The following is a 21,107-nucleotide window of genomic DNA, read 5'->3' on the forward strand; positions in this document are numbered from 1 at the left end:
AAACTTACCCAGTGAAAGGGAAAGAAAATTGAATTTCCCAGACCATAAGAATCTACAGAGAGTGGCAGCTGTAAAAACAGAGCATACATCTTCAACCAACCCCCCCCTCACATATCAAATTCATGTGAAGAGTGTATACTGATGTTAAGTGCCATTGAAAGAAAGGTGTCACAAATCGACAAGTAAAATCTGCCTAAACTCACCAATAAATAGGGATGTGAAACCCCTAGCTATTATCAGATCTATCTTGCTGATAACGAAGTGAAGATAGGCGACCATATATTTATGGAAGACTAGAGGGAAAAATAACACAGTTTTATTAGAAACAGGAGCAGGAATGACTCTAATAAAACACGCTTGCCTTTAAAAATTTAAGCATATCAACAAATCCCTTCTAAGTTTTTAATTGAACAAATGCACATGAAATTCTATCCAATGATAATGAAGTTGAGATTGAAGGAGGAAAAATCTTTTGGTGATTTATAGTTGCACCTCTCCTCCCACTGTACTATTATTATGGGAATGGATGTTATCAATGAAAAAAAGTTGTATGTGGATTTATTAAATTTGGTTTTATGGCAAGCTTTAGGTGAGAGCAAAACAGGTTGAGTGCTTAAACCTAATAATTTAAGATAGTTTAGTCATGATATAACTGTAAAACAGAGTGAAGTGTCACCTTCTATACAACAAGATGATGAGGTTGTACCATATCTTAAAACTAAATACCCCACAGTGTGCTCTAAGTCTAAACAAGAGTGTGGGATAGTGAATTTGCAAGTTGTAATTGTAGTTCTAGACCCCCTGCAGTTAAACAATATAAGATCCCAAAGAATAAGAAGAAGGTGTGAATCAGGTGATAAAAGCATTGGTATCTCAAGGAGTGTTGAGAGTGGGTAATTCCAAATGTAAGTCACCATTTGGCTAATAATCAAGCCAATGGCACTTATGGTTTAATTGTAGACACGTATGTGGTGAATAAGTAAATCTCATCAGATATCATGGCGCAAATAGATGCTAATGTTAAGTACTTTCTGTATTGGATATAGTCAATGTGTTCTTTTCTATACCATTCAATCCAGATAGCTAGTATCGCTATGCTTTTACCTTTAAAAATCATCAATATCTGTTCCAGGTGTTGCTACAGGGCTTCCAATCCTCACCAGCTTACTTTCATAAAGCAATGGCTCAAGTATTGGAACCCCTGGGGTATGGGAATAAGATTTTGCAATATGTTGATGATCTGTTAGTTCAAACAGTAACAAGGGAAGAGCATGAGCAGATACTGTGTGATAATTGTCAAAGCACTGGCAGATAATGGGTTAAAACTGAACACATTCAAAGTGCAGATCTTGAAGGAAAGATTTACTTTCCTAGGAGTTAATATAGATCCAGAATGTAAAACGCCATGTACAGCAAGGGTTAAAGCATTGCAGCAATTGCCAAGGCCAATGACAGTGTATCATCTACAGAAATGTTTAAGCTTGATAAATGTTAGCAGAGAATTTATATATGATATGGCAGGGATAGCAAAACCCTTATGCAATATGCTAAAATATAAAAGATAAGATCATCTGGACAGGGGAATTTGAAAAGAGTTAAATCTGTTAAAAGATGCTCTCACACAAGCGCCTGTGCTAGCTGCTCCCATTGAAACAGTACCATATATTGTTCAATGTTACGCAGGTGTCTCTTCATTAATAGCAGTTTAATGCAAAGGTAGCATGAATCTTTACGAATACTGGGATATTTTTCTAAAATTATGTATCCAGTGGAAAGAGGAATGTTTTCCTATGTAAAACAGCTCATGGCTGTATGATGGGCTTTAGAAGCAACACAACACATGGCAGGATTTGGACAGATAAATTTACAAACCCCCCAAATATCTAAAACTGTTACAAAATTGTTCTGAGTTAGGAGTATATAGCCAGTTACAAAATAAACCACCCAGGGTAGAAACCAGTAAAAGCTATGTTATTCCTGATTTGATGTCAGAAGGAAATGGAAATATAATCCAGATCTCCTTTTGAGAAGCAAATAATACAAGGGATTTCTAGTTTGTATGTGGAGGGACGAGATTTTATGTTGATGGATCACATCACACAGGTTATGCCATATATGACGATTAAACAAAAGAATTGCAAAGATAGACTGCCACGCCATATGTCTGCTCAGAAAGCGGAGTTAGAGTCTGTAAAGAAAGTTCTAGAAATATATGACCCAGTGAATATAATCAGTGACAGCAGTTATGTAGTTAAAGCTTTAACACTTCACCTCCCAATATGGAGAAACGAGGAATGGTAGATTCTCAGGATAAAGCTTTAAAACATGCAGGTATTCTGGCAGAACTGTTTAATTATGAAAAAGAAAATAAAGGTTTAACTTGTTGTTGTGAAATAGACTTGTAGATCAGGAATCAAAGGAAACTTTGTCTGAGGAGTTGTAATACTTGAAAATGTAATGAGTGCAACTGTTAGTAAAAGACAAATAACAAATACCCTATAAGATCAGATAGAGAATGAAAGGATGTAGCTTTCAGTATAGAAACAATGGATCTAGATACTGAAACTGGCATGTACAGGGTTAAACACAATGAAACACAAACATTTGTACCTAGTGGCTTATTACAAGGGCTGATTGTATTCAATCATCGTACACAGGGCATTTGGGTACAGGACAACTGTTTAAGGTCCTGCAAAATAAATTGTATCATCCTAATTTAAAACAAAAAGTGTATAAATATATTGCAGAAGTGTCTCATATGTGCGCAATTTAATCCAAGACCTAAATACTAGAAACCAAAATTGCAGAGAGTTCCTTTGGCAAAAATACCATGGTACTCTATATAAATTAATTTCTAAATTAAAATGAATAAAATAAAATAGAAATAAAAATGCTTTAAGATAAGAGTAAGTGGTTAACATATTTACCAGGAGTATTAATGTCTATTCCTGCAAATCCAAACTCAAGTGTCACCTCATGAGTTAGTGACATGTAGAACTATGTAATCACGTTCCCTAATGAACCTTTTGTTCCAAGTTACAGCAGAACATGCTGAATAGTTAAAAGTATTACAGGAACATCTATTGTTAGAATTGAAGTTTGCTACTTCAAATGTCGTCCCTTATGGTAAACTATGTGTTAAAGTTGTACAGCGCTACGGAATCTGATGGCGCTATATAAATAAATTAAATAAATATAAAGAAGTAACACAGGGGAATAATGCAGATATGTTTAAGCAAGGTTACAAGGCAAAGGTAAAAATCATTTAAAACACCAGGTCTATGAAAAACAAGTTGGGAAGGTCCTTATGGTCCTTATGTTGGTCTAAGAATAAAAATTAGAACAAACTGTGTTACAGGTTTAAAAAGCAAACATTGGTACAAAGTGTAATAAATCAATTCTTGTGTCTAGTGATCAATGTAAAAGAAATGTACTAAGGTATAAGAAATGTACTAATGTATAAGAAATTTACTAATGTATAAGAATAGTAAACTGCCATCTGTTTTTCATTACAGAACCAATACTGTTTTACATGGACACAAACCTGTATGATTTTAAATAAAAGGACAAATTGTTTGGACTTTCAAAGGACATTATGGACTTTCAAAGAGACTGTGCTTGTGGATTCGATTGGAGAGGACAGTATTTCATGGACTAAATCAAACCGATTGTGTTTTCTGGTTAATGTAAACTGTATACAATTGCACAGCATAATAACTATGATACCGTTATTATTAATGTTAGGTAAAATCAATGCCCAAGGTAAATTAATGAATTAGTGAAAAATGTAAAGGTAATCGTAACAAGAATTTTGTTCTTAGGAGTTCAGAAATGAAAGGGTTAAAATGTCTTGCTTCTCCCTCTTGGAGTGTAAAAAGCAATACAGACAACTGGAAATGGCTGTGTTAAAAGGCCTTTCCTTGTAAACTAATACTTAGATCAATATCAGAGAACAAAATTAAAATCCCATAAGTAATTGGTATAAGTTATTATGATGCAATATTTTAAAATTCATTAAAATAAAGCATCAAAGAGGGGCTTGAAAAATATTATTATGTACTTTAAATGTATTTAATGTGTTGATATAAATATTATAAGTTTTATTCAGATTGCTTCAAGAACACTGAAATTGAGAAGCCATACCTTGGCCTATAGAGTATTACAGACTTTCATTGTATAAGGAATGGAGACCACATCTGGTTCACTTTAAGAGTGATGTTGAAGGGCTTGTTTATAGTAACCTTTGACCTAGCCTTGAAAGCCTGAATTCCTTTGGAGACTCACATTTCTACAGGCAATTATTCATTACATCATGTATATAGAAGTTCTTTGTCTCACATATCTTGCCGCCAAATATAACGTATGGCTTTAATCATAGATTTCAAATGATGCTAAGTCACACCCCTTTTTCTAAGATAGCCACTTATTTTAAAGTAAGGCAATCTTATGTATACTCCCCTCTGTAACTGAATTTTAAACCCACAAAACTGATTGTAGTTTAGAATTCGTGGCCAATACCTTTAACATCAAAAATGGATAACAACTGGAAAATTGCTCTCTGTATTGGACAAAGAATGTTAAAGACATTTGTTATTACCAGATGGATTGTTATGTTTGAATAAACATAAGTTAACTGCAAGATATTTGATTCGATTGTTATGAAAACTGATATGTGACAAACAAAGATTTCACGGAATGCCAATTTCCTACAGTTAGGACTTGCATTAATGACTTACGATAAACCATTGATTTTAAAGGGTTGATATTGAAAACGACACATTTTTTATGATTTCTCTCATACATTTCTAAGTAAAAGCTAAACGTGTATTAATATAAGATGTTAGCTTTGAAAGGTGATATCAGAAGCACCAGGAAATATATATATATGTATTGATGGTGGCATGCCAACATCTTCTCTTTGGAGCACTTGAAGGGTTTTGCTATAAGTGCTTTTTGCTGACTATATTAAACACAGTTCGAAGCTACGTGTTTCAAAAGAAAAACACTGAATGCATGGGCTCGTCCGGGATTTGAACCCGGGACCTCTCGCACCCGAAGCGAGAATCATACCCCTAGACCAACGAGCCATTACGCTTCCATGTTGGGCCTTAGGAAAAAATGCTAGACTAACGCAGCAGACAGCGTTTGTGTTCTCAAAATATCCACAAAGTTTTAGTTTTGAAGTGGGGATTTTAAAATTCCTCAATAGGATCTTTTTTTCCCAATATCATTTACATGTTTGATATTACATTTCTAATTTGAAGGAGGGATTTGAGCAGGTCGGGCAGCACTAGAGCAGGACTGATTTATCATAACATGTGGATTTGAAGAGTTAGGGGAAAAAAGGAGTACATTCACAATCACCTTTTTTTGAATGTAACACTAACATTTCAAAATTTCAACATGTACAAGAGGAGAAATTTGTGGTTCAAATATATGTTGGAAAAGCACTTGTAGGATTTATTTTTCTTTCTCATATTCTGCATGCTATCACCATGTTAAAAATAAAGTAAAGATGTTGAGAGGAGAAATTAATTATAAATAGTCTTGTGCAAAATAATGTTTGGGCAGGTTGGCCTGGTTCCATAACTTGAATCCACAGCCGAACATAACGACAGCCTTGAATTTACCTCTACAGTTTTATTCATCGATACATTCAGGCGTGTACTGGAAGGAATTTGATTTGGACCTACCCTCTCCAACACATATTTGAACATGTCTAAGTATGAATAAAAATAGAATTCCGTATGTCAAAACATACATTTTTTTCCCCTTTGTTTGTTGTTAACAAAGATTTTGAAGTCTTAAGAAAGACTTTGCAGTCTTAAAAGCGTCATCTGAGCAGTTAGGACTTGCATTAATGACTTACGATAAACCATTGATTTTAAAGGGTTGATATTGAAAACGACACATTTTTTATGATTTCTCTCATACATTTCTAAGTAAAAGCTAAACGTGTATTAATATAAGATGTTAGCTTTGAAAGGTGATATCAGAAGCACCAGGAAATATATATATATATTGATGGCGGCATGCCAACATCTTCTCTTTGGAGCACTTGAAGGGTTTTGCTATAAGTGCTTTTTGCTGACTATATTAAACACAGTTCGAAGCTACGTGTTTCAAAAGAAAAACACTGAATGCATGGGCTCGTCCGGGATTTGAACCCGGGACCTCTCGCACCCGAAGCGAGAATCATACCCCTAGACCAACGAGCCATTACGCTTCCATGTTGGGCCTTAGGAAAAAATGCTAGACTAACGCAGCAGACAGCGTACGTGTTCTCAAAATATCCACAAAGTTTTTGTTTTGAAGTGGGGATTTTAAAATTCCTCAATAGGATCTTTTTTTCCCAATATCATTTACATGTTTGATATTACATTTCTAATTTGAAGGAGGGATTTGAGCAGGTCGGGCAGCACTAGAGCAGGACTGATTTATCATAACATGTGGATTTGAAGAGTTAGGGAAAAAAAGGAGTAGATTCACAATCACCTATTTTTGAATGTAACACTAACATTTCAAAATTTCAACATGTACAAGAGGAGAAATTTGTGGTTCAAATATATGTTGGAAAAGCACTTGTAAGATTTATTTTTCTTTCTCATATTCTGCATGCTATCACCATGTTGAAAATAAAGTAAAGATGTTGAGAGGAGAAATTAATTATAAATAGTCTTGTGCAAAATAATGTTTGGGGAGGTTGGCTTGGTTCCATAACTTGAATCCACAGCCGAACATAACGACAGCCTTGAATTTACCTCTACAGTTTTATTCATCGATACATTCAGGCGTGTACTGGAAGGAATTTGATTTGGACCTATCCTCTCCAACACATATTTGAACATGTCTATGTATGAATAAAAATAGAATTCCGTATGTCAAAACATATATTTTTTCCCCTTTGTTTGTTGTTAACAAAGATTTTGCAGTCTTAAGAAAGACTTTGCAGTCTTAAAAGCGTCATCTGAGCAGTTAGGACTTGCATTAATGACTTACGATAAACCATTGATTTTAAAGGGTTGATATTGAAAACGACACATTTTTTATGATTTCTCTCATACATTTCTAAGTAAAAGCTAAACATGTATTAATATAAGATGTTAGCTTTGAAAGGTGAAATCAGAAGCACCAGGAAATATATATATATGTATTGATGGTGGCATGCCAACATCTTCTCTTTGGAGCACTTGAAGGGTTTTGCTATAAGTGCTTTTTGCTGACTATATTAAACACAGTTCGAAGCTACGTGTTTCAAAAGAAAAACACTGAATGCATGGGCTCGTCTGGGATTTGAACCCGGGACCTCTCGCACCCGAAGCGAGAATCATACCCCTAGATCAACGAGCCATTACGCTTCCATGTTGGGCCTTAGGAAAAAATGCTAGACTAACGCAGCAGACAGCGTTTGTGTTCTCAAAATATCCACAAAGTTTTAGTTTTGAAGTGGGGATTTTAAAATTCCTCAATAGGATCTTTTTTTCCCAATATCATTTACATGTTTGATATTACATTTCTAATTTGAAGGAGGGATTTGAGCAGGTCGGGCAGCACTAGAGCAGGACTGATTTAGCATAACATGTGGATTTGAAGAGTAAGGGGAAAAAAGGAGTACATTCACAATCACCTTTTTTTGAATGTAACACTAACATTTCAAAATTTCAACATGTACAAGAGGAGAAATTTGTGGTTCAAATATATGTTGGAAAAGCACTTGTAGGATTTATTTTTCTTTCTCATATTCTGCATGCTATCACCATGTTAAAAATAAAGTAAAGATGTTGAGAGGAGAAATTAATTATAAATAGTCTTGTGCAAAATAATGTTTGGGCAGGTTGGCCTGGTTCCATAACTTGAATCCACAGCCGAACATAACGACAGCCTTGAATTTACCTCTACAGTTTTATTCATCGATACATTCAGGCGTGTACTGGAAGGAATTTGATTTGGACCTACCCTCTCCAACACATATTTGAACATGTCTAAGTATGAATAAAAATAGAATTCCGTATGTCAAAACATACATTTTTTTCCCCTTTGTTTGTTGTTAACAAAGATTTTGAAGTCTTAAGAAAGACTTTGCAGTCTTAAAAGCGTCATCTGAGCAGTTAGGACTTGCATTAATGACTTACGATAAACCATTGATTTTAAAGGGTTGATATTGAAAACGACACATTTTTTATGATTTCTCTCATACATTTCTAAGTGAAAGCTAAACGTGTATTAATATAAGATGTTAGCTTTGAAAGGTGATATCAGAAGCACCAGGAAATATATATATATATTGATGGCGGCATGCCAACATCTTCTCTTTGGAGCACTTGAAGGGTTTTGCTATAAGTGCTTTTTGCTGACTATATTAAACACAGTTCGAAGCTACGTGTTTCAAAAGAAAAACACTGAATGCATGGGCTCGTCCGGGATTTGAACCCGGGACCTCTCGCACCCGAAGCGAGAATCATACCCCTAGACCAACGAGCCATTACGCTTCCATGTTGGGCCTTAGGAAAAAATGCTAGACTAACGCAGCAGACAGCGTACGTGTTCTCAAAATATCCACAAAGTTTTTGTTTTGAAGTGGGGATTTTAAAATTCCTCAATAGGATCTTTTTTTCCCAATATCATTTACATGTTTGATATTACATTTCTAATTTGAAGGAGGGATTTGAGCAGGTCGGGCAGCACTAGAGCAGGACTGATTTATCATAACATGTGGATTTGAAGAGTTAGGGAAAAAAAGGAGTAGATTCACAATCACCTATTTTTGAATGTAACACTAACATTTCAAAATTTCAACATGTACAAGAGGAGAAATTTGTGGTTCAAATATATGTTGGAAAAGCACTTGTAAGATTTATTTTTCTTTCTCATATTCTGCATGCTATCACCATGTTGAAAATAAAGTAAAGATGTTGAGAGGAGAAATTAATTATAAATAGTCTTGTGCAAAATAATGTTTGGGGAGGTTGGCTTGGTTCCATAACTTGAATCCACAGCCGAACATAACGACAGCCTTGAATTTACCTCTACAGTTTTATTCATCGATACATTCAGGCGTGTACTGGAAGGAATTTGATTTGGACCTATCCTCTCCAACACATATTTGAACATGTCTATGTATGAATAAAAATAGAATTCCGTATGTCAAAACATATATTTTTTCCCCTTTGTTTGTTGTTAACAAAGATTTTGCAGTCTTAAGAAAGACTTTGCAGTCTTAAAAGCGTCATCTGAGCAGTTAGGACTTGCATTAATGACTTACGATAAACCATTGATTTTAAAGGGTTGATATTGAAAACGACACATTTTTTATGATTTCTCTCATACATTTCTAAGTAAAAGCTAAACATGTATTAATATAAGATGTTAGCTTTGAAAGGTGATATCAGAAGCACCAGGAAATATATATATATGTATTGATGGTGGCATGCCAACATCTTCTCTTTGGAGCACTTGAAGGGTTTTGCTATAAGTGCTTTTTGCTGACTATATTAAACACAGTTCGAAGCTACATGTTTCAAAAGAAAAACACTGAATGCATGGGCTCGTCTGGGATTTGAACCCGGGACCTCTCGCACCCGAAGCGAGAATCATACCCCTAGACCAACGAGCCATTACGCTTCCATGTTGGGCCTTAGGAAAAAATGCTAGACTAACGCAGCAGACAGCGTTTGTGTTCTCAAAATATCCACAAAGTTTTAGTTTTGAAGTGGGGATTTTAAAATTCCTCAATAGGATCTTTTTTTCCCAATATCATTTACATGTTTGATATTACATTTCTAATTTGAAGGAGGGATTTGAGCAGGTCGGGCAGCACTAGAGCAGGACTGATTTAGCATAACATGTGGATTTGAAGAGTTAGGCGAAAAAAGGAGTAGATTCACAATCACCTATTTTTGAATGTAACACTAACATTTCAAAATTTCAACATGTACAAGAGGAGAAATTTGTGGTTCAAATATATGTTGGAAAAGCACTTGTAGGATTTATTTTTCTTTCTCATATTCTGCATGCTATCACCATGTTAAAAATAAAGTAAAGATGTTGAGAGGAGAAATTAATTATAAATAGTCTTGTGCAAAATAATGTTTGGGCAGGTTGGCCTGGTTCCATAACTTGAATCCACAGCCGAACGTAACGACAGCCTTGAATTTACCTCTACAGTTTTATTCATCGATACATTCAGGCGTGTACTGGAAGGAATTTGATTTGGACCTACCCTCTCCAACACATATTTGAACATGTCTAAGTATGAATAAAAATAGAATTCCGTATGTCAAAACATACATTTTTTTCCCCTTTGTTTGTTGTTAACAAAGATTTTGAAGTCTTAAGAAAGACTTTGCAGTCTTAAAAGCGTCATCTGAGCAGTTAGGACTTGCATTAATGACTTACGATAAACCATTGATTTTAAAGGGTTGATATTGAAAACGACACATTTTTTATGATTTCTCTCATACATTTCTAAGTAAAAGCTAAACGTGTATTAATATAAGATGTTAGCTTTGAAAGGTGATATCAGAAGCACCAGGAAATATATATATATATTGATGGTGGCATGCCAACATCTTCTCTTTGGAGCACTTGAAGGGTTTTGCTATAAGTGCTTTTTGCTGACTATATTAAACACAGTTCGAAGCTACATGTTTCAAAAGATTTGAACCCGGGAACACTTGCACCCGAAGCGAGAATCATACCCCTAGACCAACGAGCCATTACACTTCCATGTTGGGCCTTAGGAAAACATGCTAGACTAACGCAGCAGACAGCGTTTGTGTTCTCAAAATATCCACAAAGTTTTTGTTTTGAAGTGGGGATTTTAAAATTCCTCAATAGGATATTTTTTTCCATATATCATTTACATGTTTGATATTACATTTCTAATTTGAAGGAGGGATTTGAGCAGGTCGGGCAGCACTAGAGCAGGACTGATTTATCATAACATGTGGATTTGAAGAGTTAGGGGGAAAAAGGAGTACATTCACAATCACCTTTTTTGAATGTAACACTAACATTTCAAAATTTCAACATGTACAAGAGGAGAAATTTGTGGTTCAAATATATGTTGGAAAAGCACTTGTAGGATTTATTTTTCTTTCTCATATTCTGCATGCTATCACCATGTTGAAAATAAAGTAAAGATGTTAAGAGGAGAAATTAATTATAAATAGTCTTGTGCAAAATAATGTTTGGGGAGGTTGGCCTGGTTCCATAACTTGAATCCACAGCCGAACGTAACGACAGCCTTGAATTTACCTCTACAGTTTTATTCATCGATATATTCAGGCGTGTACTGGAAGGAATTTGATTTGGACCTATCCTCTCCAACACATATTTGAACATGTCTATGTATGAATAAAAATAGAATTCCGTATGTCAAAACATATATTTTTTCCCCTTTGTTTGTTGTTAACAAAGATTTTGCAGTCTTAAGAAAGACTTTGCAGTCTTAAAAGCGTCATCTGAGCAGTTAGGACTTGCATTAATGACTTACGATAAACCATTGATTTTAAAGGGTTGATATTGAAAACGACACATTTTTTATGATTTCTCTCATACATTTCTAAGTAAAAGCTAAACGTGTATTAATATAAGATGTTAGCTTTGAAAGGTGATATCAGAAGCACCAGGAAATATATATATATATATATTGATGGTGGCATGCCAACATCTTCTCTTTGGAGCACTTGAAGGGTTTTGCTATCAGTGCTTTTTGCTGACTATATTAAACACAGTTCGAAGCTACGTGTTTCAAAAGAAAAACACTGAATGCATGGGCTCGTCTGGGATTTGAACCCGGGACCTCTCGCACCCGAAGCGAGAATCATACCCCTAGACCAACGAGCCATTACGCTTCCATGTTGGGCCTTAGGAAAAAATGCTAGACTAACGCAGCAGACAGCGTACGTGTTCTCAAAATATCCACAAAGTTTTTGTTTTGAAGTGGGGATTTTAAAATTCCTCAATAGGATCTTTTTTTCCCAATATCATTTACATGTTTGATATTACATTTCTAATTTGAAGGAGGGATTTGAGCAGGTCGGGCAGCACTAGAGCAGGACTGATTTATCATAACATGTGGATTTGAAGAGTTAGGGGAAAAAAGGAGTAGATTCACAATCACCTTTTTTGAATGTAACACTAACATTTCAAAATTTCAACATGTACAAGAGGAGAAATTTGTGGTTCAAATATATGTTGGAAAAGCACTTGTAGGATTTCTTTTTCTTTCTCATATTCTGCATGCTATCACCATGATAAAAATAAAGTAAAGATGTTGAGAGGAGAAATTAATTATAAATAGTCTTGTGCAAAATAATGTTTGGGGAGGTTGGCCTGGTTCCATAACTTGAATCCACAGCCGAACGTAACGACAGCCTTGAATTTACCTCTACAGTTTTATTCATCGATACATTCAGGCGTGTACTGGAAGGAATTTGATTTGGACCTACTCTCTCCAACACATATTTGAACATGTCTAAGTATGAATAAAAATAGAATTCCGTATGTCAAAACATATATTTTTTCCCCTTTGTTTGTTGTTAACAAAGATTTTGCAGTCTTAAGAAAGACTTTGCAGTCTTAAAAGCGTCATCTGAGCAGTTAGGACTTGCATTAATGACTTACGATAAACCATTGATTTTAAAGGGTTGATATTGAAAACGACACATTTTTTATGATTTCTCTCATACATTTCTAAGTAAAAGCTAAACGTGTATTAATATAAGATGTTAGCTTTGAAAGGTGATATCAGAAGCACCAGGAAATATATATATATTGATGGTGACATGCCAACATCTTCTCTTTGGAGCACTTGAAGGGTTTTGCTATAAGTGCTTTTTGCTGACTATTTTAAACACAGTTCGAAGCTACATGTTTCAAAAGATTTGAACCCGGGACTACTTGCACCCGAAGCGAGAATCATACCCCTAGAACAACGAGCCATTACACTTCCATGTTGGGCCTTAGGAAAACATGCTAGACTAACGCAGCAGACAGCGTTTGTGTTCTCAAAATATCCACAAAGTTTTTGTTTTGAAGTGGGGATTTTAAAATTCCTCAATAGGATATTTTTTTCCCAATATCATTTACATGTTTGATATTACATTTCTAATTTGAAGGAGGGATTTGAGCAGGTCGGGCAGCACTAGAGCAGGACTGATTTATCATAACATGTGGATTTGAAGAGTTAGGGGAAAAAAGGAGTACATTCACAATCACCTATTTTTGAATGTAACACTAACATTTCAAAATTTCAACATGTACAAGAGGAGAAATTTGTGGTTCAAATATATGTTGGAAAAGCACTTGTAGGATTTATTTTTCTTTCTCATATTCTGCATGCTATTACCATGTTGAAAATAAAGTAAAGATGTTAAGAGGAGAAATTAATTATAAATAGTCTTGTGCAAAATAATGTTTGGGGAGTTTGGCCTGGTTCCATAACTTGAATCCACAGCCGAACGTAACGACAGCCTTGAATTTACCTCTACAGTTTTATTCATTGATACATTCAGGCGTGTACTGGAAGGAATTTGATTTGGACCTACCCTCTCCAACACATATTTGAACATGTCTATGTATGAATAAAAATAGAATTCCGTATGTCAAAACATATATTTTTTCCCCTTTGTTTGTTGTTAACAAAGATTTTGCAGTCTTAAAAAAGACTTTGCAGTCTTAAAAACGTCATCTGAGCAGTTAGGACTTGCATTAATGACTTACGATAAACCATTGATTTTAAAGGGTTGATATTGAAAACGACACATTTTTTATGATTTCTCTCATACATTTCTAAGTAAAAGCTAAACGTGTATTAATATAAGATGTTAGCTTTGAAAGGTGATATCAGAAGCACCAGGAAATATATATATATGTATTGATGGTGGCATGCCAACATCTTCTCTTTGGAGCACTTGAAGGGTTTTGCTATAAGTGCTTTTTGCTGATTATATTAAACACAGTTCGAAGCTACGTGTTTCAAAAGAAAACCACTGAATGCATGGGCTCGTCCGGGATTTGAACCCGGGACCTCTCGCACCCAAAGCGAGAATCATACCACTAGACCAACGAGCCATTACACTTCCATGTTGGGCCTTAGGAAAAAATGCTAGACTAACGCAGCAGACAGCGTACGTGTTCTCAAAATATCCACAAAGTTTTAGTTTTGAAGTGGGGATTTTAAAATTCCTCAATAGGATCTTTTTTTCCCAATATCATTTACATGTTTGATATTACATTTCTAATTTGAAGGAGGGATTTGAGCAGGTCGGGAAGCACTAGAGCAGGACTGATTTATCATAACATGTGGATTTGAAGAGTTAGGGGAAAAAAGGAGTACATTCACAATCACCTTTTTTTTATGTAACACTAACATTTCAAAATGTCAACATGTACAAGAGGAGACATTTGTGGTTCAAATATGTGTTGGAAAAGCACTTGTAGGATTTCTTTTTCTTTCTCATATTCTGCATGCTATCACCATGTTAAAAATAAAGTAAAGATGTTGAGAGGAGAAATTAATTATAAATAGTCTTGTGCAAAATAATGTTTGGGGAGGTTGGCCTGGTTCCATAACTTGAATCCACAGCCGAACGTAACGACAGCCTTGAATTTACCTCTACAGTTTTATTCTCCGATACATTCAGGCGTGTACTGGAAGGAATTTGATTTGGACCTACCCTCTCCAACACATATTTGAACATGTCTAAGTATGAATAAAAATAGAATTCCGTATGTCAAAACATATATTTTTTTTCCCCTTTGTTTGTTGTTAACAAAGATTTTGCAGTCTTAAGAAAGACTTTGCAGTCTTAAAAGCGTCATCTGAGCAGTTAGGACTTGCATTAATGACTTACGATAAACCATTGATTTTAAAGGGTTGATATTGAAAACGACACATTTTTTATGATTTCTCTCATACATTTCTAAATAAAAGCTAAACGTGTTTTAATATAAGATGTTAGCTTTGAAAGGTGATATCAGAAGCACCAGGAAATATATATATATTGATGGTGACATGCCAACATCTTCTCTTTGGAGCACTTGAAGGGTTTTGCTATAAGTGCTTTTTGCTGACTATTTTAAACACAGTTCGAAGCTACATGTTTCAAAAGATTTGAACCCGGGACCTCTCGCACCCAAAGCGAGAATCCTATTCCTAGACCAACGAGCCATTACGCTTCCATTTTGGGCCTTAGGAAAAAATGCTAGACTAACGCAGCAGACAGCGTACGTGTTCTCAAAATATCCACAAAGTTTTTGTTTTGAAGTGGGGATTTTAAAATTCCTCAATAGGATCTTTTTTCCCAATATCATTTACATGTTTGATATTACATTTCTAATTTGAAGGAGGGATTTGAGCAGGTCGGGCAGCACTAGAGCAGGACTGATTTATCATAACATGTGGATTTGAAGAGTTAGGGGAAAAAAGGAGTAGATTCACAATCACCTATTTTTGAATGTAACACTAACATTTCAAAATTTCAACATGTACAAGAGGAGAAATTTGTGGTTCAAATATATGTTGGAAAAGCACTTGTAGGATTTATTTTTCTTTCTCATATTCTGCATGCTATCACCATGTTGAAAATAAAGTAAAGATGTTGAGAGGAGAAATTAATTATAAATAGTCCTTTGCAAAATAATGTTTGGGGAGGTTGGCTTGGTTCCATAACTTGAATCCACAGCCGAACGTAACGACAGCCTTGAATTTACCTCTACAGTTTTATTCATCGATACATTCAGGCGTGTACTGGAAGGAATTTGATTTGGACCTACCCTCTCTAACACATATTTGAACATGTCTAAGTATGAATAAAAATAGAATTCCGTATGTCAAAACATATATTTTTTCCCCTTTGTTTGTTGTTAACAAAGATTTTGCAGTCTTAAAAACGTCATCTGAGCAGTTAGGACTTGCATTAATGACTTACGATAAACCATTGATTTTAAAGGGTTGATATTGAAAACGACACATTTTTTATGATTTCTCTCATACATTTCTAAGTAAAAGCTAAACGTGTATTAATATAAGATGTTAGCTTTGAAAGGTGATATCAGAAGCACCAGGAAATATATATATATTGATGGTGGCATGCCAACATCTTCTCTTTGGAGCACTTGAAGGGTTTTGCTATAAGTGCTTTTTGCTGACTATATTAAACACAGTTCGAAGCTACGTGTTTCAAAAGAAAAACACTGAATGCATGGGCTCGTCCGGGATCTCTCGCACCCAAAGCGAGAATCATACCCCTAGACCAACGAGCCATTACGCTTCCATGTTGTGCCTTAGGAAAAAATGCTAGACTAACGCAGCAGACAGCGTTTGTGTTCTCAAAATATCCACAAAGTTTTTGTTTTGAAGTGGGGATTTTAAAATTCCTCAATGGGATCTTTTTTTCCAATATCATTTACATGTTTGATATTACATTTCTAATTTGAAGGAGGGATTTGAGCAGGTCGGGCAGCACTAGAGCAGGACTGATTTATCATAACATGTGGATTTGAAGAGTTAGGGGAAAAAAGGAGTACATTCACAATCACCTTTTTTTGAATGTAACACTAACATTTCAAAATTTCAACATGTACAAGAGGAGAAATTTGTGGTTCAAATATATGTTGGAAAAGCACTTGTAGGATTTATTTTTCTTTCTCATATTCTGCATGCTATCACCATGTTGAAAATAAAGTAAAGATGTTAAGAAGAGAAATTAATTATAAATAGTCTTGTGCAAAATAATGTTTGGGGAGGTTGGCCTGGTTCCATAACTTGAATCCACAGCCGAACGTAACGACAGCCTTGAATTTACCTCTACAGTTTTATTCATCAATATATTCAGGCGTGTACTGGAAGGAATTTGATTTGGACCTACCCTCTCCAACACATATTTGAACATGTCTATGTATGAATAAAAATAGAATTCCGTATGTCAAAACATATATTTTTTTCCCCTTTGTTTGTTGTTAACAAAGATTTTGCAGTCTTAAGAAAGACTTTGCAGTCTTAAAAGCGTCATCTGAGCAGTTAGGACTTGCATTAATGACTTACGATAAACCATTGATTTTAAAGGGTTGATATTGAAAACAACACATTTTTTATGATTTCTCTCATACATTTCTAAGTAAAAGCTAAACGTGTATTAATATAAGATGTTAGCTTTGAAAGGTGATATCAGAAGCACCAGGAAATATATATATATATATTGATGGTGGCATGCCAACATCTTCTCTTTGGAGCACTTGAAGGGTTTTGCTATAAGTGCTTTTTGCTGACTATATTAAACACAGTTCGAAGCTACGTGTTTCAAAAGAAAAACACTGAATGCATGGGCTCGTCTGGGATTTGAACCCGGGACCTCTCGCATCCGAAGCGAGAATCATACCCCTAGACCAACGAGCCATTACGCTTCCATGTTGGGCCTTAGGAAAAAATGCTAGACTAACGCAGCAGACAGCGTTTGTGTTCTCAAAATATCCACAAAGTTTTTGTTTTGAAGTGGGGATTTTAAAATTCCTCAATGTGATCTTTTTTTCCAATATCATTTACATGTTTGATATTACATTTCTAATTTGAAGGAGGGATTTGAGCAGGTCGGGCAGCACTAGAGCAGGACTGATTTATCATAACATGTGGATTTGAAGAGTTAGGGGAAAAAAGGAGTACATTCACAATCACCTTTTTTTGAATGTAACACTAACATTTCAAAATTTCAACATGTACAAGAGGAGAAATTTGTGGTTCAAATATATGTTGGAAAAGCACTTGTAGGATTTATTTTTCTTTCTCATATTCTGCATGCTATCACCATGTTGAAAATAAAGTAAAAATGTTAAGAGGAGAAATTAATTATAAATAGTCTTGTGCAAAATAATGTTTGGGGAGGTTGGCCTGGTTCCATAACTTGAATCCACAGCCGAACGTAACGACAGCCTTGAATTTACCTCTACAGTTTTATTCATCAATATATTCAGGCGTGTACTGGAAGGAATTTGATTTGGACCTACCCTCTCCAACACATATTTGAACATGTCTATGTATGAATAAAAATAGAATTCCGTATGTCAAAACATATATTTTTTTCCCCTTTGTTTGTTGTTAACAAAGATTTTGCAGTCTTAAGAAAGACTTTGCAGTCTTAAAAGCGTCATCTGAGCAGTTAGGACTTGCATTAATGACTTACGATAAACCATTGATTTTAAAGGGTTGATATTGAAAACAACACATTTTTTATGATTTCTCTCATACATTTCTAAGTAAAAGCTAAACGTGTATTAATATAAGATGTTAGCTTTGAAAGGTGATATCAGAAGCACCAGGAAATATATATATATATATTGATGGTGGCATGCCAACATCTTCTCTTTGGAGCACTTGAAGGGTTTTGCTATAAGTGCTTTTTGCTGACTATATTAAACACAGTTCGAAGCTACGTGTTTCAAAAGAAAAACACTGAATGCATGGGCTCGTCCGGGATTTGAACCCGGGACCTCTCGCACCCGAAACGAGAATCATACCCCTAGACCAACGAGCCATTACGCTTCCATGTTGGGCCTTAGGAAAAAATGCTAGACTAACGCAGCAGACAGCGTACGTGTTCTCAAAATATCCACAAAGTTTTTGTTTTGAAGTGGGGATTTTAAAATTCCTCAATATGATCTTTTTTTTCCAATATAATTTACATGTTTGATATTACATTTCAAATTTGAAGGAGGGATTTGAGCAGGTCGGGCAGCACTAGAGCAGGACTGATTTATCATAACATGTGGATTTGAAGAGTTAGGGGAAAAAAGGAGTACATTCACAAATCACCTTTTTTTGAATGTAACACTAACATTTCAAAATTTCAACATGTACAAGAGGAGAAATTTGTGGTTCAAATATATGTTGGAAAAGCACTTGTAGGATTTATTTTTCTTTCTCATATTCTGCATGCTATCACCATGTTGAAAATAAAGTAAAGATGTTAAGAGGAGAAATTAATTATAAATAGTCTTGTGCAAAATAATGTTTGGGGAGGTTGGCCTGGTTCCATAACTTGAATCCACAGCCAAACGTAACGACAGCCTTGAATTTACCTCTACAGTTTTATTCATCGATACATTCAGGCGTGTACTGGAAGGAATTTGATTTGGACCTACCCTCTCCAACACATATTTGAACATGTCTATGTATGAATAAAAATAGAATTCCGTATGTCAAAGCATATATTTTTTTCCCCTTTGTTTGTTGTTAACAAAGATTTTGCAGTCTTAAGAAAGACTTTGCAGTCTTAAAAGCGTCATCTGAGCAGTTAGGACTTGCATTAATGACTTACGATAAACCATTGATTTTAAAGGGTTGATATTTAAAACGACACATTTTTTATGATTTCTCTCATACATTTCTAAGTAAAAGCTAAACGTGTATTAATATAAGATGTTAGCTTTGAAAGGTGATATCAGAAGCACCAGGAAATATATATATATATTGATGGTGGCATGCCAACATCTTCTCTTTGGAGCACTTGAAGGGTTTTGCTATAAGTGCTTTTTGCTGACTATATTAAACACAGTTCGAAGCTACGTGTTTCAAAAGAAAAACACTGAATGCGTGGGCTCGTCCGGGATTTGAACCCGGGACCTCTCGCACCCGAAGCGAGAATCATACCCCTAGACCAACGAGCCATTACGCTTCCATGTTGGGCCTTAGGAAAAAATGCTAGACTAACGCAGCAGACAGCGTTTGTGTTCTCAAAATATCCACAAAGTTTTTGTTTTGAAGTGGGGATTTTAAAATTCCTCAATATGATCTTTTTTTTCCAATATAATTTACATGTTTGATATTACATTTCTAATTTGAAGGAGGGATTTGAGCAGGTCGGGCAGCACTAGAGCAGGACTGATTTATCATAACATGTGGATTTGAAGAGTTAGGGGAAAAAAGGAGTACATTCACAAATCACCTTTTTTTGAATGTAACACTAACATTTCAAAATTTCAACATGTACAAGAGGAGAAATTTGTGGTTCAAATATATGTTGGAAAAGCACTTGTAGGATTTATTTTTCTTTCTCATATTCTGCATGCTATCACCATGTTGAAAATAAAGTAAAGATGTTAAGAGGAGAAATTAATTATAAATAGTCTTGTGCAAAATAATGTTTGGGGAGGTTGGCCTGGTTCCATAACTTGAATCCACAGCCGAACGTAACGACAGCCTTGAATTTACCTCTACAGTTTTATTCATCGATACATTCAGGCGTGTACTGGAAGGAATTTGATTTGGACCTACCCTCTCCAACACATATTTGAACATGTCTATGTATGAATAAAAATAGAATTCCGTATGTCAAAGCATATATTTTTTTCCCCTTTGTTTGTTGTTAACAAAGATTTTGCAGTCTTAAGAAAGACTTTGCAGTCTTAAAAGCGTCATCTGAGCAGTTAGGACTTGCATTAATGACTTACGATAAACCATTGATTTTAAAGGGTTGATATTTAAAACGACACATTTTTTATGATTTCTCTCATACATTTCTAAGTAAAAGCTAAACGTGTATTAATATAAGCTGTTAGCTTTGAAAGGTGATATCAGAAGCACCAGGAAATATATATATATATATATATATATATATATTGATGGTGGCATGCCAACATCTTCTCTTTGGAGCACTTGAAGGGTTTTGCTATAAGTGCTTTTTGCTGACTATTTTAAACACAGTTCGAAGCTACGTGTTTCAAAAGAAAACCACTGAATGCATGGGCTCGTCCGGGATTTGAACCCGGGACCTCTCGCACCCAAAGCGAGAATCATACCCCTAGACCAACGAGCCATTACGCTTCCATGTTGGGCCTCAGGAAAAAATGCTAGACTAACGCAGCAGACAGCGTACGTGTTCTCAAAATATCCACAAAGTTTTTGTTTTGAAGTGGGGATTTTAAAATTCCTCAATAGGATCTTTTTTCCCAATATCATTTACATGTTTGATATTACATTTCTAATTTGAAGGAGGTATTTGAGCAGGTCGGGCAGCACTAGAGCAGGACTGATTTATCATAACATGTGGATTTGAAGAGTTAGGGGAAAAAAGGAGTAGATTCACAATAACCTATTTTTGAATGTAACA

The 21,107-nt window shown here is 35.2% G+C and overlaps 11 non-coding genes across 11 annotated transcripts; all 11 read right to left on the reverse strand.

The window, feature by feature from the left end:
* Positions 1–5,015: 5,015 nt before the first annotated feature.
* TRNAP-CGG (transfer RNA proline (anticodon CGG)) lies at positions 5,016–5,087 on the reverse strand. The gene has a single exon. It is a non-coding gene; the product is annotated as a tRNA-Pro (tRNA).
* A 1,059-nt stretch (positions 5,088–6,146) lies between these two features.
* On the reverse strand, positions 6,147–6,218 carry TRNAP-CGG (transfer RNA proline (anticodon CGG)). Its single transcript has one exon. It is a non-coding gene; the product is annotated as a tRNA-Pro (tRNA).
* A 1,060-nt stretch (positions 6,219–7,278) lies between these two features.
* TRNAP-CGG (transfer RNA proline (anticodon CGG)) lies at positions 7,279–7,350 on the reverse strand. Its single transcript has one exon. It is a non-coding gene; the product is annotated as a tRNA-Pro (tRNA).
* A 1,059-nt stretch (positions 7,351–8,409) lies between these two features.
* TRNAP-CGG (transfer RNA proline (anticodon CGG)) lies at positions 8,410–8,481 on the reverse strand. The gene has a single exon. It is a non-coding gene; the product is annotated as a tRNA-Pro (tRNA).
* A 1,060-nt stretch (positions 8,482–9,541) lies between these two features.
* TRNAP-CGG (transfer RNA proline (anticodon CGG)) lies at positions 9,542–9,613 on the reverse strand. The gene has a single exon. It is a non-coding gene; the product is annotated as a tRNA-Pro (tRNA).
* Positions 9,614–11,775: 2,162 nt separating this feature from the next.
* TRNAP-CGG (transfer RNA proline (anticodon CGG)) lies at positions 11,776–11,847 on the reverse strand. The gene has a single exon. It is a non-coding gene; the product is annotated as a tRNA-Pro (tRNA).
* A 2,157-nt stretch (positions 11,848–14,004) lies between these two features.
* TRNAP-UGG (transfer RNA proline (anticodon UGG)) lies at positions 14,005–14,076 on the reverse strand. The gene has a single exon. It is a non-coding gene; the product is annotated as a tRNA-Pro (tRNA).
* Positions 14,077–17,329: 3,253 nt separating this feature from the next.
* Positions 17,330–17,401, reverse strand: TRNAP-CGG (transfer RNA proline (anticodon CGG)). Its single transcript has one exon. It is a non-coding gene; the product is annotated as a tRNA-Pro (tRNA).
* Positions 17,402–18,461: 1,060 nt separating this feature from the next.
* TRNAP-CGG (transfer RNA proline (anticodon CGG)) lies at positions 18,462–18,533 on the reverse strand. Its single transcript has one exon. It is a non-coding gene; the product is annotated as a tRNA-Pro (tRNA).
* A 1,060-nt stretch (positions 18,534–19,593) lies between these two features.
* TRNAP-CGG (transfer RNA proline (anticodon CGG)) lies at positions 19,594–19,665 on the reverse strand. Its single transcript has one exon. It is a non-coding gene; the product is annotated as a tRNA-Pro (tRNA).
* A 1,076-nt stretch (positions 19,666–20,741) lies between these two features.
* Positions 20,742–20,813, reverse strand: TRNAP-UGG (transfer RNA proline (anticodon UGG)). Its single transcript has one exon. It is a non-coding gene; the product is annotated as a tRNA-Pro (tRNA).
* Positions 20,814–21,107: the final 294 nt, after the last annotated feature.

This window comes from Pelobates fuscus, chromosome 6, assembly GCF_036172605.1.
Source record: "Pelobates fuscus isolate aPelFus1 chromosome 6, aPelFus1.pri, whole genome shotgun sequence".
In the NCBI taxonomy this organism is placed as follows: domain Eukaryota; kingdom Metazoa; phylum Chordata; class Amphibia; order Anura; family Pelobatidae; genus Pelobates; species Pelobates fuscus.